We start from the raw sequence: 13,418 nt of genomic DNA, 5'->3' as shown, positions 1-13,418 counted from the left end.
CCCACAATTATTGCATAGCAGATACTTAACAAAGTATAATGAACAAGCATGGATGAGATTGTTTCTCCGTAAGCTGAATTGTCAAACGAGTGAGAAAATGTAGTTTAAGACTGGGGTTCTCTGAAAAAAATATCTCTGCCCTCTCTAAAAGTTAAACTATAGTTTTGGTAGTTTGTGTGGTGCAAATGAAACATTTTATATATGTAAGAAGCAATGGAGCCAGCAAGGATAGGAGAAGCCTCTGTGCAGAGACAGCTGTGGTGGAAGAGTGACTCGAATTTTTAAGTATTATAAAGACAGCTGTGGTAGAAGAGTGACGTGAGTGTTTAAGTATTATAAAGACTGCTGTGGTAGAAGAATGACATGAATTTTTAATTATTATAGCTTGTTCCTCTGTGAAATAAATGATGGATTCTAAGTGCATAGAAATGAGATACAAACCTGACCCTTAGACAATAGCCAATGGAATAGTGATAAATTTAAATGCCTCTTTTGTCCACTCATATTCATTTTCTTTTGCAAATAATACTCATAGAAAACAGAATAATAAAACAAACACATACCCACTACCTAGATGCATGTCCATAATAAATATTGGCATATTTTCCATGTTCAAGTGAACAAATTGTTCAGATTGTAAAGCCTATTTTGCTCTCTTCCTCCATGTTACTTCCCTATCTCTGCCTTCAGAGTGAGCCAGCTTTTAGAACGGTGTAGGTCTTCTCATTCCTATTTTTACATTTTGTTCCGTCCATTTGAGTTCATAAAATATACAGGATTGTGTTACATGTTTTTAAAATCACATTTAATGATATCAGATTGTAAGTGTTCTAGGATATTATTATGTTTTTGAGATTTATCCATGTTAATAAAATTATTTCTATTTTAATCTTTTAAATTGCTTTCTGGAATGATTAAGCCACAATTTGTGATTTATTACCTTACTATGAGCATTTAGGTGATTACTTTTAGAAACAATGCTGTAGTAAATATCCCTGAAGAATTGCTCAGGAAATACACCTACCTTGGGTGACCAGGGTGTTGATGTATGGGCACTTTCTGTCACCCAGGCTGGAAGTGCAGTGGTATGATCATGGCTAACTGCAGTCTCAAATGCCTGACCTCAAGTGATCCTCCTGCCCCAGCCTCCAGAGTAGTTGGACTACAGTTGTGAGCCATTGTGCCCAACCACTTTTTAATTGTATTTGTTATTGACAAATTGCTCTGTGAAGGAGTTGTACCAACTTATGCTCTCAGCAGCAGTATTGAAATTTCCATTTTTCACATCTTCTCCAAAACTTGCCAGATATTAAAATTGTCACCCATATGATGGGTATGAAATGACACCTCATTGTTATTTTGCTTTGTACTAACCTTATATCAAGTGAGATGAACATATTTCTATGTATTTATTGATCATATGGGATTCTATTTCTCTGAAGTATGCATATTCTCTGGCCATTTTCTGTCCTAATCTTTTTTTTTTGACACAGACTAATAAGTTTTATTGTCTGAAAATACTCATAAAATACCTCATCTCCAAAATAATTCAAATACATAATTAAATGAATGTTTTTAAAATGACAGTTTTCAAAAAGGAAAATTAAACACATTTTAGTAAATATATATATGTTTTATTTGTCAAGAGTAAATGTCAGTTTTATTTAGAATAGTCAAGTACAAAAAATGAAAATTTATGTATATCTGTGACTGTTAAGAAATGTTAGAAATCATTAAAATGTTCTGAGAATACTAGTGAGGCACTGAATGCAAATACCACCTGAAATATGAATTATGTGCATTTTTATCTTTAATATTCAGATGTTCATAGTTATTTTCTTAAAAGGTATTTTTAATAAAATGATTCAACCTTATTATTTTTCCCCTGGAAGACAGAGTTTAAACAAGTATGTAATGAAAAGTTTTCCTAATGAAAGCTGTGATACACTCATGCTCAAAGGTACTTTATCCTTAGGAAAAAAGAGTTTCTGTTATCTGGATGTTTTAACTTTTAAAGATATTTTGTTTCACCACAGTAATACATCAGCCATAATAAGGCATAATAAAGCATGAAGTCATCATATTAAATAATCTGACACAAAAGCTTAAGATCGTATCACCAATTGGGTAACTATATCAAAAATTTTTAAGTTCTATAAAACTATAAAGAGGTTAGAGTTTTAGCTCTATAATACATCCCAAAACATATTCCCCCAAATTTTTAGTATATATAAAAAAGGTTCATCTTGGAATATAAATGTAATCAGATAGCCATGATATTAATGGGTTCTGTATTTTCAATGGCACTGACACCTTGCTCTTTGGTATAATGCACTGCAATGACAATAGCTTGGTAGCAAGAGAAAAGATTTAGATTCATCACAAAACAGCAACTTAAAAATTTCTAACAACAGTGAATATATATGAATGTATAGGTACAAGCTGAGTATCCCTTGTCCAAAATGCTAGGGACCAGAAGTGTTTTGGATTTCAGGTTCTGGAATATCTGCGTGTACACAATGGGACCCGACTCTAATTACATAATTCATGTTTCACATCCACCTTATACATATAGCCTAAAAGTAATTTATACAACACTTTTAATAATTTTGTGCAAGAAACAAAATCTGTTTAAACTGAACCATCAGAAAGCAAAGGTGTCAGGTGGGGAATTTTCCACTTGTGGGGTCAAGTCAGTGTTCAAAAAGATTCAGATTTTGAAGCTTCGGATTTCAGATTTTTGAATTAGAGATGCTCAACTTGTAGTATCATTCACTCTGGCTTACATATTGACCTTGTACTTGAAAGTACTTTTCCATAAATATCAGTAACTGTGGCCGTTCACCAAATATAGAAATGATAAAACAAAAACAGCAAAATCAAAGCACACTTCTAGTTTTTTTTTATATAAAGTTTGCTTGTGATGATGACCTTCTGTGCTCTGGAACTTCTGTTTTACAAAAAATTGAGTTCTTATGGTCCTTGTCCTTACTCAGGTTGCTGCCTGTTGCCAGCAACGACTGGCTGTGAAATATCTCGGAGGTAGCTTTCTTTTTAGAGAAAGCAATTATTTCTTCTTCCAAAAGTCTTCTCTTTTCTTCAAGCTTCATTCTCTCTTCTTGGTGAAGTCTCTTAAGGTGCTCAAATTTGGCCTGTAGCTCTCTCTCAGCTTCTTTCAATATGGCTTCTTTCTCCTTTACTGGCTGCACAAACATCTGCTTCATTTCTTCTTCCTTCCTTTGACGTTCACCGTGGAACTCATGTCTTTTGGCTTCATAGGTCTCTTGAAGACTGACCGGCTTGTTTTCTGGGCCCACATCTGTAAAGCCCATTTCCTCCAGTTTGCAGCGCCTGTCAAGCTCACAGTGCCTGGTAAGGGTCTGCTCTCGCAGGTCCTCCATATTTGTACAAATGAGCATTTTCCGCAGCTTTAAAAAGTCACAGTGGTTTTCATCTTCCACTTGTACAACACCCCAAAGGTACTGGCGAGCTTTGACCACCTTGTTTCCGACTTTTACCTCATCCATACTTCCGACAACAGCAAACGGCAACTGTCCATTCATTGCAGCTTTGACCTTAGCAATAGTGTCATCATCCGTTGGGAACTGGTATATCTGGACGCCATTGCTGAACAATTCACTCATGAACTTGATCTTAAACTTCTGCAATTCAGTTTTAGAAACCATATCTGCTTTGGCAATCACTGGTATAATGTTTACCTTGCTATCAAGGTTCTTCATGGTTACGAGATCAAGTGTCTTCAGAGAGTGGCCTGTCGGTGAAACGAAGTGGAGGCACACATGCATGCGAGAATCATGGTAGGTAAAGAGAGAACGTTTAATCTTCAGTTATTCTTGGAGATAGGCCTCAAACTGAGCATCTATGTAGTCAACTGTCGGTTGGTAGCTCTCTTCTTTATTTATTTGGTCACCAAATCCCACTCTATTCACAATGGTCAGTTTCAATCGAACATTACTTTCCTGGAGTTCATATGTCTGAGCTTTAAGTTTAACATTTGGGCAAAAATGTGAGGATTCATAGTCTTCAAAATTAGTATTAATCAATGTGTCAATCAGTGTTGATTTTCCAATTCCAGTTTCCCCCACACGGAGAATATTAAAGTAGAAACCTTGCTGAATGGATTTGTTCACCAGCTGATCAGGTAAACTCTCAAAACCAACATGGCCAGACATAGTCAAGGAACGAATGTTTTCTCATTTTCTCTGTTCATCATCAGATCCTTGTGAAGACATACAAGTTGTTTTTGTTGCCATGTGAGACTGAAAGAGCAGGTGCCGCGCCACCTCGGAGCCATGGTCGCGGGCGGGGGCACGGTGAAGCGGGTATATCAGCCCGGCCCGGAGCGGCTGGTCCCGGCGACTGCGGCGGGAAAGCGGGAGGGCTGCAGTCCTTAATCCTTTTTGAATTCAAGATGTTGCAAATAACTGCTCTTAGTCGAAGATTTTCATTAAATTAAATTTCAAATCATGAAATAAGTAAAATTTATTAATCCTTTTCTTCTTATGTTTTTTTATTTTTGTGTCTGAAGAAATCCTACCCACACCTTATATTGGTTAGGATGGCTACTATCAAAAAAACCTTAAAATAATGAGTGTTAGCAAGGACGTGGTGAAATTGGAATCCTAGTGCACTATTGAAAATGTAGAATGGTGCAGCTGCTGTGGAAAATAGTACGGAGGCTCCTCAAAAATTAAACATAGGATTACCATATAATCCAGCAACTCACTTCCAAGTGTGTATCCAAAAGAATTGAAAACAAGATTGCAAGGAGAAATTTGCACACTCATGTTCATAACAGACATATCACGATAGTCAAGAGGTAGAAACAACCCAGATGTCCTTCAGTGGATGACTAGATAAACAAAATGTGGCAGATATATAAAATGAAATAATTTTCAACCTTAAAAAGGAGGGAAAGCCTTTCACATGTTAAAAGATGGATGAACTTTGAGAACATTACACTAAGTGAAATAAGACAATGACAAAAAGACAAATTCTGTATGATTCCACTTACATGAAGCATGTAAAGTAGTCAGATTTAGACAGAAATAGAATGGTGGTTGTCAGCAACTGGGGGGAGACAGAAATGCGGAGTTGTTATTTAATGGGTGTAGGATTTCAGTTTTGAAGATAAAAAGTCTGGAGAGCTGTTGCACAACAATCTCAATATACTATATACAATTGAATGCTACACTTAAAAATGGTTAAGATGGGCTGGGTGCTGAGGCTCATGCCTATAATCCCAATGCTTTGGGAGGCTGAAATGGGAGGATCATTTGAGGCCAAGAGTTTGAGACCAGCTTGGGCTATATAGGGAGACCCGGTCTCTACAGAAATAAAAATAAAAATAATTAGCTTGGCATTGTGGCCCATGTCTTTAGTCCCAGCTGCTCAGGAGGCTGAGGTAGGGGGATTGCTAGAGCCCAGGTGATAAGGTTTGGCTCTGTGTCCCCACCCAAATCTCATGTCGAATTGTAATTCCCAGTGTTGGTAGGTGATTAAATCATGGGAGTGGACTTCTCCCTTGCTGTTCTTGTGATAGAGTTCTCACTAGATCTGGTTGTTTGAAAGTATGTAGCACCTCCCCCTGCTCTCTCTCTCCTGCTGGCCATGTGAAGACTGTGTCTGCTTCCCCTTTGCCTCTCACCACGATTGTATGTTTCCTGAGGCCTCCCCAGAAGCAGAAGCCTGTACAGCCTGCAGAACTGTGAAGTGATTAAACTTCTTTTCTTTATAAATTACCCAGTCTCAGGTATGTCTTTATAGCAGTGAGAACAGACTAATACACCAGGAATTTGAGGTGGCAGTGAGCTATGATCACACCACTGCACTCCAGCCTGGGCAACAGAGACCCTGTCTCTAAAAAAAGTAAATGAATAAATAAAAACAAACAAAAAATAAAATAAATTGGTTAGGATGATGAATTTTATATATATATATTTTTGCCAGAACTACAAATTTTAAAAAAGAAATCGTGTTCAAACTGGAGATCATAAAGATGTTTATCTCTATTTTCTTATGGTAGTTTTAATTTTTGACTTGTGTACTTAGGGCTTTAATCTACCTAGAGCTCACTTTTGAATATGGTGTGTTTGTTACAGTCCCATTTATTGCATAGTCCATCCTCCTTCAGTTACTTGTGGATCTTGTTTTGGTCTCTTTACTTCCTCATTAGTCTGTTATGTAGCTCTGTGCTGGAGTCATACCTCCTTAATTACTATAGCCTTATAACAAAGTCTTGATTTTTGATAGGGCAAGTCCGTCCTCATTGTTCTTCTCTTTCAAAAAAATTATCTTGACTATGTCTTCTATGAGAGTTTTAATAAGGGCTTATCAAGTTTAACATAAAAATCTTATTTGGATTTTGATTGTTATTCCATTTAACTGGGGTGCAGTGCAAAATTTGTGGTATTGAGTTTCTTATCCATGGGCATAATATATCTCTCAATTTATTTAAAATTTCTTTAATGTCTTTCCATAAAGTTTTGTAAATTTTTAAATATAGACCTTGGATCTCTTTTTATATTGATTTCTATCTTTAATTGTTTTGTGGCTATTGTGAATAAAAGCCTTCTTTATTATAGTAGTTTTACTGGTTGATTCAAATTTTTAAGAAAGCTATTGATTTTGGTATGCTGATTTTGTATAGAACAATCTTTTTGGACTCTTCTATTAGTGGTCATATTTGATGTATAAATTCTGTGAAAACTTTCATATATTACGTGAGAACAATAAGAATTTGTTTTTCTTTTCTAATCCTTATAAATTTATTTTCTTGTCTTGTACAATGTCAGTATATCCAATACATAGAAGTGGTGCATGTAAGTAGTGATAATAGCCCGATAAGTCTTATTCTTGACTTTCAAGGGAGACTTTTAACACTCCATGGCTTATTATTATGTTTGCTGTAGGTTTTGGTGCTCTTTTTCAGGTTGAAGGAATTCCCTTCCATTTCCTCATTAACCCATTTATGCCCAGTGTTCCATTATTGGAACCCTAAGCATGTGGGAGTTATTTATATCCTACTACTCAAGGTCATCACCAAGGTCTGATTTTTTCACTTGTGCAAAAATTCAAAAAATTGCAACCTCCAGCATAAATGGGTTAATATTATTTTTCCAGTCATGACGGGAGTTTAAAATATTCATAGGCTTTTTCTGAATTCTAAGTTTGATTGTATTTTTTTTAGTCTATTAATGAGGGGAGTTTTATTACTAGGTCTTTTTAATATAAAGACCTTTCAGTTTCACACACATGTACACATACGTTCACACATATGTATCACACACAGTGCTAGGTTCAGTTTATTGATATTTTTCATAATTTTCATATCTATGTTTATAAATAATATTAGTCCATTTTTCACTTCTATTTTTAATAAATAAATTGGTAGATTTCTTTGAAACAATTTTTACAAGGTAAATTTGTTCTTTGTTCATTTGGTAAAATTTTCATGTAAAACCTACTGGGCTTGGAATTTTGGGGGATACATTTGGCTACTGTTTTATTTTATTTAATAATTTAAAGGGTAACACAGAGTCAGCAATTCACTTTTGTTTGTGAAAGGAAGAGCTTTTAGCCTTTTGTCAGTGACAAAGGAAAAAAACCAGGATGTATAAGAGAAAAAAAGAAGAAAAAGAAAGGAAAGGAGAGAAAGAAAAGAAGAGGAAGAAAGAAGAGAAAAAACTAGGCAGTTTGGGAACAGTGAGTCTTGTTTTTTATTTTTGGGATAAACACACTGAATAACTTGTAGCTAACACCACAAAACAAGGCCAAAACTTTGGGAGTTTAGTTGTTGAATATACTTGACAGGCTATCTCTGAATAAAGTCTGCATAATATCCTTCTGTTGGCACCTTCACTTTAGTTAGACAGGATCTGCACTGTTTTACTCAAAAAAATTTTCTTAGTTTCTCCTTTTTCAGTCAAAAGAATTTCCCAAAGGAGCAAAATTGACTTTAAGAATGTTTAGTCTCTGTGATGCAGAATCATCAGTTAGAAGTTTACTGGACATTAGACATGAGAAGAAGGAAAACCCATAGAAGAAAAATCATAAAAATTATGAAAAATATTTTGAAGGTATTTTGTATTCATTGTGTTTTTTGAGACAGTGTCTGCTCTGTCACCCAGGCTGAAGGGGCAGTGGCGCCATCACAGCTCATTGCAGCCTTGACCTCCTGAGTTCCAACAATTCTCCTACCTCTACCTCCCAAGTAGTTGGGACTATAGGAGCATGGCACCACACCCAGCTAATTTTTAAATTTTTTGTAGAGATGTGGTCTTGCTTTGTTACCCAGGCTGGTCTCAAACTCCTGGGCTCAAGCAACCCTCCCACATTGGCCACCCAGAGTGTTGGAATTACAGGCAAGAGCCACTGCACCTGGCCTATATTCATTTTAAAAACTACTTTCTGCCTAATAAGCAGAGTAAGTCTCAAGAATTAGTCTGATCAACTTCAGTTAACAAAGTGACTTTTTCACCTCTAATTGATTGTTTTTATTTGCCTATCTATTAAAAATTAATTATTGCACACATTCCATAGTGGCTGCTTAACAAGCAAGGATAATTGTATTACCTAGGGCTATTTTAGTTAACAATTTCATGATAATCTTTAAAATTTTGGTTATTTAAATAATTAAATTTTGTTATTTAAGCCATAAGCAAGTTAGAAATTACACACTCTACTTTAGTAACTAGTTTAACTAGAGTAGAAATCCTTTTACAAACCAGTAAAATCCAATGTCAATGTCTTAGATCCCTCCCTAAAATTGTCATGTCTGATTTCTCATAAGATCTAATTAGGAGGTTTCTTTAGAATATTTGGAAAGGTCAAATGAATGTATCCAAAATAGATGTCCAAATTTAGTTTATCTGATTTTGGAGGGAGACAATCACAGCTAGAATTAAAATATTATTTAGTGATTATTGCATTGCTTTAGAAGAAAATAATTAAACTGAAGTTTCTGTCAGTATGCCCATGTCCCTTTTTTTTGTGGTATTCCTTGGATTCCTGTAAAGCTTTGAAAGTATCAGTGGCAGCAAGTAATTGTTGGGCATATTGCCATGTGCCTGTAGTCCCAACTATTTGGGAGTTGGAGGTGGGTGCATTGTTTGAACCCAGGAGGTCAAGGCTGCAATGAGTTGTGACAGTGCCACTGCACCTCCAGCCTGGGTGACAGAGCTGGACCCTGTCTCATACATGTATGAGGGTTAATACTTTATAGGGTACTTTGAGGCCACTTATCAAAATTTAACATTTGACAGGTGTGGTGGTGGAGAAACGATTTAAAGAGGACTATTATGAAAGAAAAGAAGAGAATGAGGAGATGCATAATATGATAAAAATGCAAAGGTAAGTCTGATGGTCCATCAAGGATTTCAATCCGAAGGTTTTGGGAGGAAGCTCTCTACTCAGGAAGACACCCTCTTAATCCATAGAATCTTGAAAGGAATCTGTCTACTTTAACATATGACCTGCTTCTAGGGATCTTTTCATGAGCCTCAGGGTCAGATCTTTATTTGTACTTGATGCCTAGGCTATGGAATTCAAAGAATATTTGCATTAGGGCACATGTATCTGTAGATGTGTGTCCTGAAGCTTAAGGACAACATTTGTAATTAGGAGAACCTGAAGTAGTTCTTTCCAATGGGGCTTCAAGGCTCACTTTCGATACTCTTTTAATGTACTCAATCTTCCAGATGTACATCTTTCATGAGATGTAGATCTGGTGGCTGTTATCATTAGTGCAGGAAGTGAACTTGAGGACTTTAATATGTTTACTTTAAAATATCATGATTTTAGTTTGTTTTCCCAGGGCTTTAAGGAAGTTTCTGTTTATGGCTGAGTAGTATTCCATGGTGTATATTTTTAATCATTGGGGAGTATTGAATATATTCTCCACTTGGAAGGACAATATTAACATATTCATATTGTCATTAATGTATGTTAATATTTTCTTTCCAAGTGGGGAAAGTATTAACATATTTTGTGTGTGTAAAGGAGCTTTAGTGTTTTGGTAAGGAAAGAGTTTGAATTAAACCAGGACATTTACACATTATTATTAATGCATATTTAAACTTTGAAGCAACTGAATGAAATTCACTTGTAAATGCACAACTGATCAATGGAGTAGGGTCCTAAGTCTTGCCCTACCTTTGTAGTTTTTCCTTAATTATGGAAGTATTTGGTTACTCATTGTGTTTCTTGGGGAACATTTTTCATCTCAATGTTTTTGAAAAGTTTTATCCAATTTTCTCTGTCACACAGATTAGTTTTTGTTAGATAACAATGAGAGGTCAGAGATTGGCTTTGGGTGACTTCATGTGGCACAATTTTTGAGATAGCATTTTTTTTTTTTTTGAGATGGAATTTCGCTTTTATCATCCAGGCTGGAGTGCAATGGTGCAATCTCAGCTCACTGCAACCTCCACCTCCCAGGTTCAAGTGATTCTCCTGCCTCAGCCTCCCGAGTAGCTGGAATTACAGGTGTGTGCCACTACGCCTGGCTAATTTTTGTATTATTAGTAGAGACAGGGTTTCACCATGTTGTCCACACTGGTCTCAAACTCCTGACTTCAGGTGATCCACCTGCCTCAGCCACTCAAAGTGCTGGGTTTGCAGGTGTGAGCCACCATGACCGGCCATATCTTTTCTTTTTTATATAAACAGCCAGCTATGTTTAAATATCATTTTATTATTCAGAAATCAGAGCAAACAATGAATGGTTTTATAGTATTAATTATGATTAAAACAGTAAAGACAGTTTAGCAAATAGGTGGAAACTTTTCTTTAGTTTTAAGAGTATATTTTTAAGGCTGGGCGCAGTGGTTCACGTCTGTAATCCCAGCATTTTGGGAGGCCGAGGCAGACGGATCACGAGGTCAGGAGATCAAGACCATCCTGGCTAACACGGTGAAACTCCGTCTCTACTAAAAATACAAAAATTAGTCGGGCACGGTGGCAGCCTGTAGTCCCATCTACTCTGGAGGCTGAGGCAGGAGAATGGCGTGAACCCGGGAGGCAGAGCTTGCAGTGAGCCGACATCGCGCCACTGCACTCCAGCCTGGGCGACAGAGCAAGACTCCGTGTCAAAAGAAAAAAAAGAGTACATTTTTAGACATCCGCTTCCCAGAAGATAAAGTACATGTACTTTTTCCTATTCCTTCTGCTAAATACACCTGAAGACTCTGGACTATAAATAAAACAATATAAAAGAAGGATTCTTAGAGGTGGAGAGAAGAATGCAGGTTAGTTGGGGACCTTCAGATCTGAGAATAATGTGATGATGAGTTCTCTGGATTTTCTTTTTATTTCATATATCTCAGACTTGGAGCCAAATAACTCAGCAACGCAGAAACACCAAATCACTCAGACCTCCCCACCACGCAACTCCCCAAGAAAAACTCCAAGAGATAAAAGCTTGTTCTTTGTAGCCAAAAGACCAAGAAAGGGGTAGCTTAGGAGGAAGACTTTTTGACAATTACTATTCTACTCTAGCCAAAAAACCACAGAAAAACTAGTCCCCACCCCACCCCAACACAAGCAAAGGCTGAGTGGAGAGCTTAGACTTCCACCTTCCTGAAGTTGCAATAAGGTATCCTTAAACCTCTGCCAGGTGGTTTCAGAGAAAGTTAAGTGGGGAGCCAAGACTTTCATCTTGTTGGCAGGTATCAAGAGTTCCCCACACCAAAGTGTCAGTAGAGATATTCTGTAGAAAGCCTAGACTTTCACCTCCATCCAGCAGTAAAGAGGCGTTCACTTTCTCACCACTGTGGTAGTACCGGAGGAAGCTGAGTAGAAAGTCAGTACTTTCAACATTGCCTAACAGTATTGGGGCCACCTCTAACACGTGTCAGTGAAGACCCTGTGGGGACCATGAACTCCCATGCCTGCCCAGCACTTATGAGGAGCTCCTCCCCTTAGGTGTCAGCTGAGACCAAATGGAGAATCTGGACTTTTCTTACTCCATCTAGCAGTAGCATGGCAGTTCCTCCCCTTGCCCTGTTGGAGTGGTGTCAGAGATAGTGAGCTAAAACAGAGTTTAAATAAGATCTGGCATCTCAAAACATAATACAAAAATGTCAGGTTTCAACAGAAAGTTACTTGTTTTACCAAGAACCAGGAACATCTGAAACTAAATGAAAAAAAAAAAAAAAATCAACAGATGCCAACTTCAAGATGACAGAGATTTTAAAATAATCTGAAAAACATTTTAAATAGCAATGATAAAAATAGCTTAATGAGAATTTACAGAAACAATGGAAACAAATGAGAAAAATAGAAAGCCTTAGCAAGTATGCTAGTTTGCTAGGGCTACCGTAGCAAAGTACCACAAATCAAGCGGCAATAGGTTTTAGAGTTTAGAAGCTAGAGATCCAAGATCAAGGTATCATCATGGTTGATTTCTTCTGAGGGTTTTGAGGGAGAGTCTGTTCCAGGCCTCTATCTCTCCTAGCTTGGGGTGGTTTGCTGGCAGTCTTTGGTGTTCCTTGATTTGTAGGCAAATCACCGTGATATTTGCTTTCATGTTCACATGGCTTTCTCCCAATGTGCATGTCTGTGTCCAAATTTTATCTTTTTATAAGAACACTGGCTATATTGGATTAGGGACCCAACCTACTCTAGTATGACCTTATCTTAATTAATTATATTTGCAACAACTCTATTTCTGACTAAGGCATGTTCTGAGAGACTGGTGGTTAGGACTTTAGCCTATGAATTTCTGAGAGACACAATTTTAACCCAGAACAGCAAGAAAACAGAAAGCTTCATCAAAGAAATAGAATATATAAAGAATAACCAAATATAAATGTTAGAACCAAAAAATATAATCATTAAAATAAAAGCTAAGTGGATAGACTCAACAGCAGGATGGAGGAACAGAGAAAATAATCACTGAACTGGAAGATAAAATAATATAAATCACTCAACTTAAATAACACAGAAAAACAGACTAAAAAGAAATGAACAGAGCCTCAGGGGGCTCTGTTTTGGGACTATAACAAAATACCCAACTGTCATGGCATTGGAGTCCCAGAAGGAGAGGTAAAAGAGGGTGGGGGCTGAACATTTTCTAAATTTGGCATCAGATGTAATCCTAGATTCAAGAAGCTGAGTGAATCCAAACCAGATAAACCTAAATAAATCAGTACCAAGACACATCATAATTAAACTTGTAAAAACTAAAGACAAAGGTCTTAAAAGCAGAAACAGAGAAATGATACCTAACCATATGAGAAAACAACAATACAATTACAGAGGATTTCTCATCAGAAACCATGAAGACCAGAATGTAGTGTCACTATTTTTCAAAGGTTAAAAAAGATACCTGTCAGCCTATAGTCCTATAGCTGGTGAATATATCATGAAATAAACAAGAAATTAGGACATTCTCAGAT

At 36.7% G+C, this 13,418-nt stretch overlaps 1 pseudogene; it reads right to left on the bottom strand.

The window, feature by feature from the left end:
• Positions 1–2,589: 2,589 nt before the first annotated feature.
• Positions 2,590–4,304, bottom strand: LOC116812630 (septin-10-like; annotated as a pseudogene).
• Positions 4,305–13,418: the final 9,114 nt, after the last annotated feature.

The sequence above is a fragment of the Hylobates moloch genome, unplaced genomic scaffold (genome assembly GCF_009828535.3).
Source record: "Hylobates moloch isolate HMO894 unplaced genomic scaffold, HMol_V3 SCAFFOLD_9, whole genome shotgun sequence".
NCBI classification, from domain to species: Eukaryota; Metazoa; Chordata; class Mammalia; order Primates; family Hylobatidae; genus Hylobates; species Hylobates moloch.
Note: the sequence above shows the minus strand (reverse complement) of the source record. Positions and strands in the feature narration are given on the sequence as shown.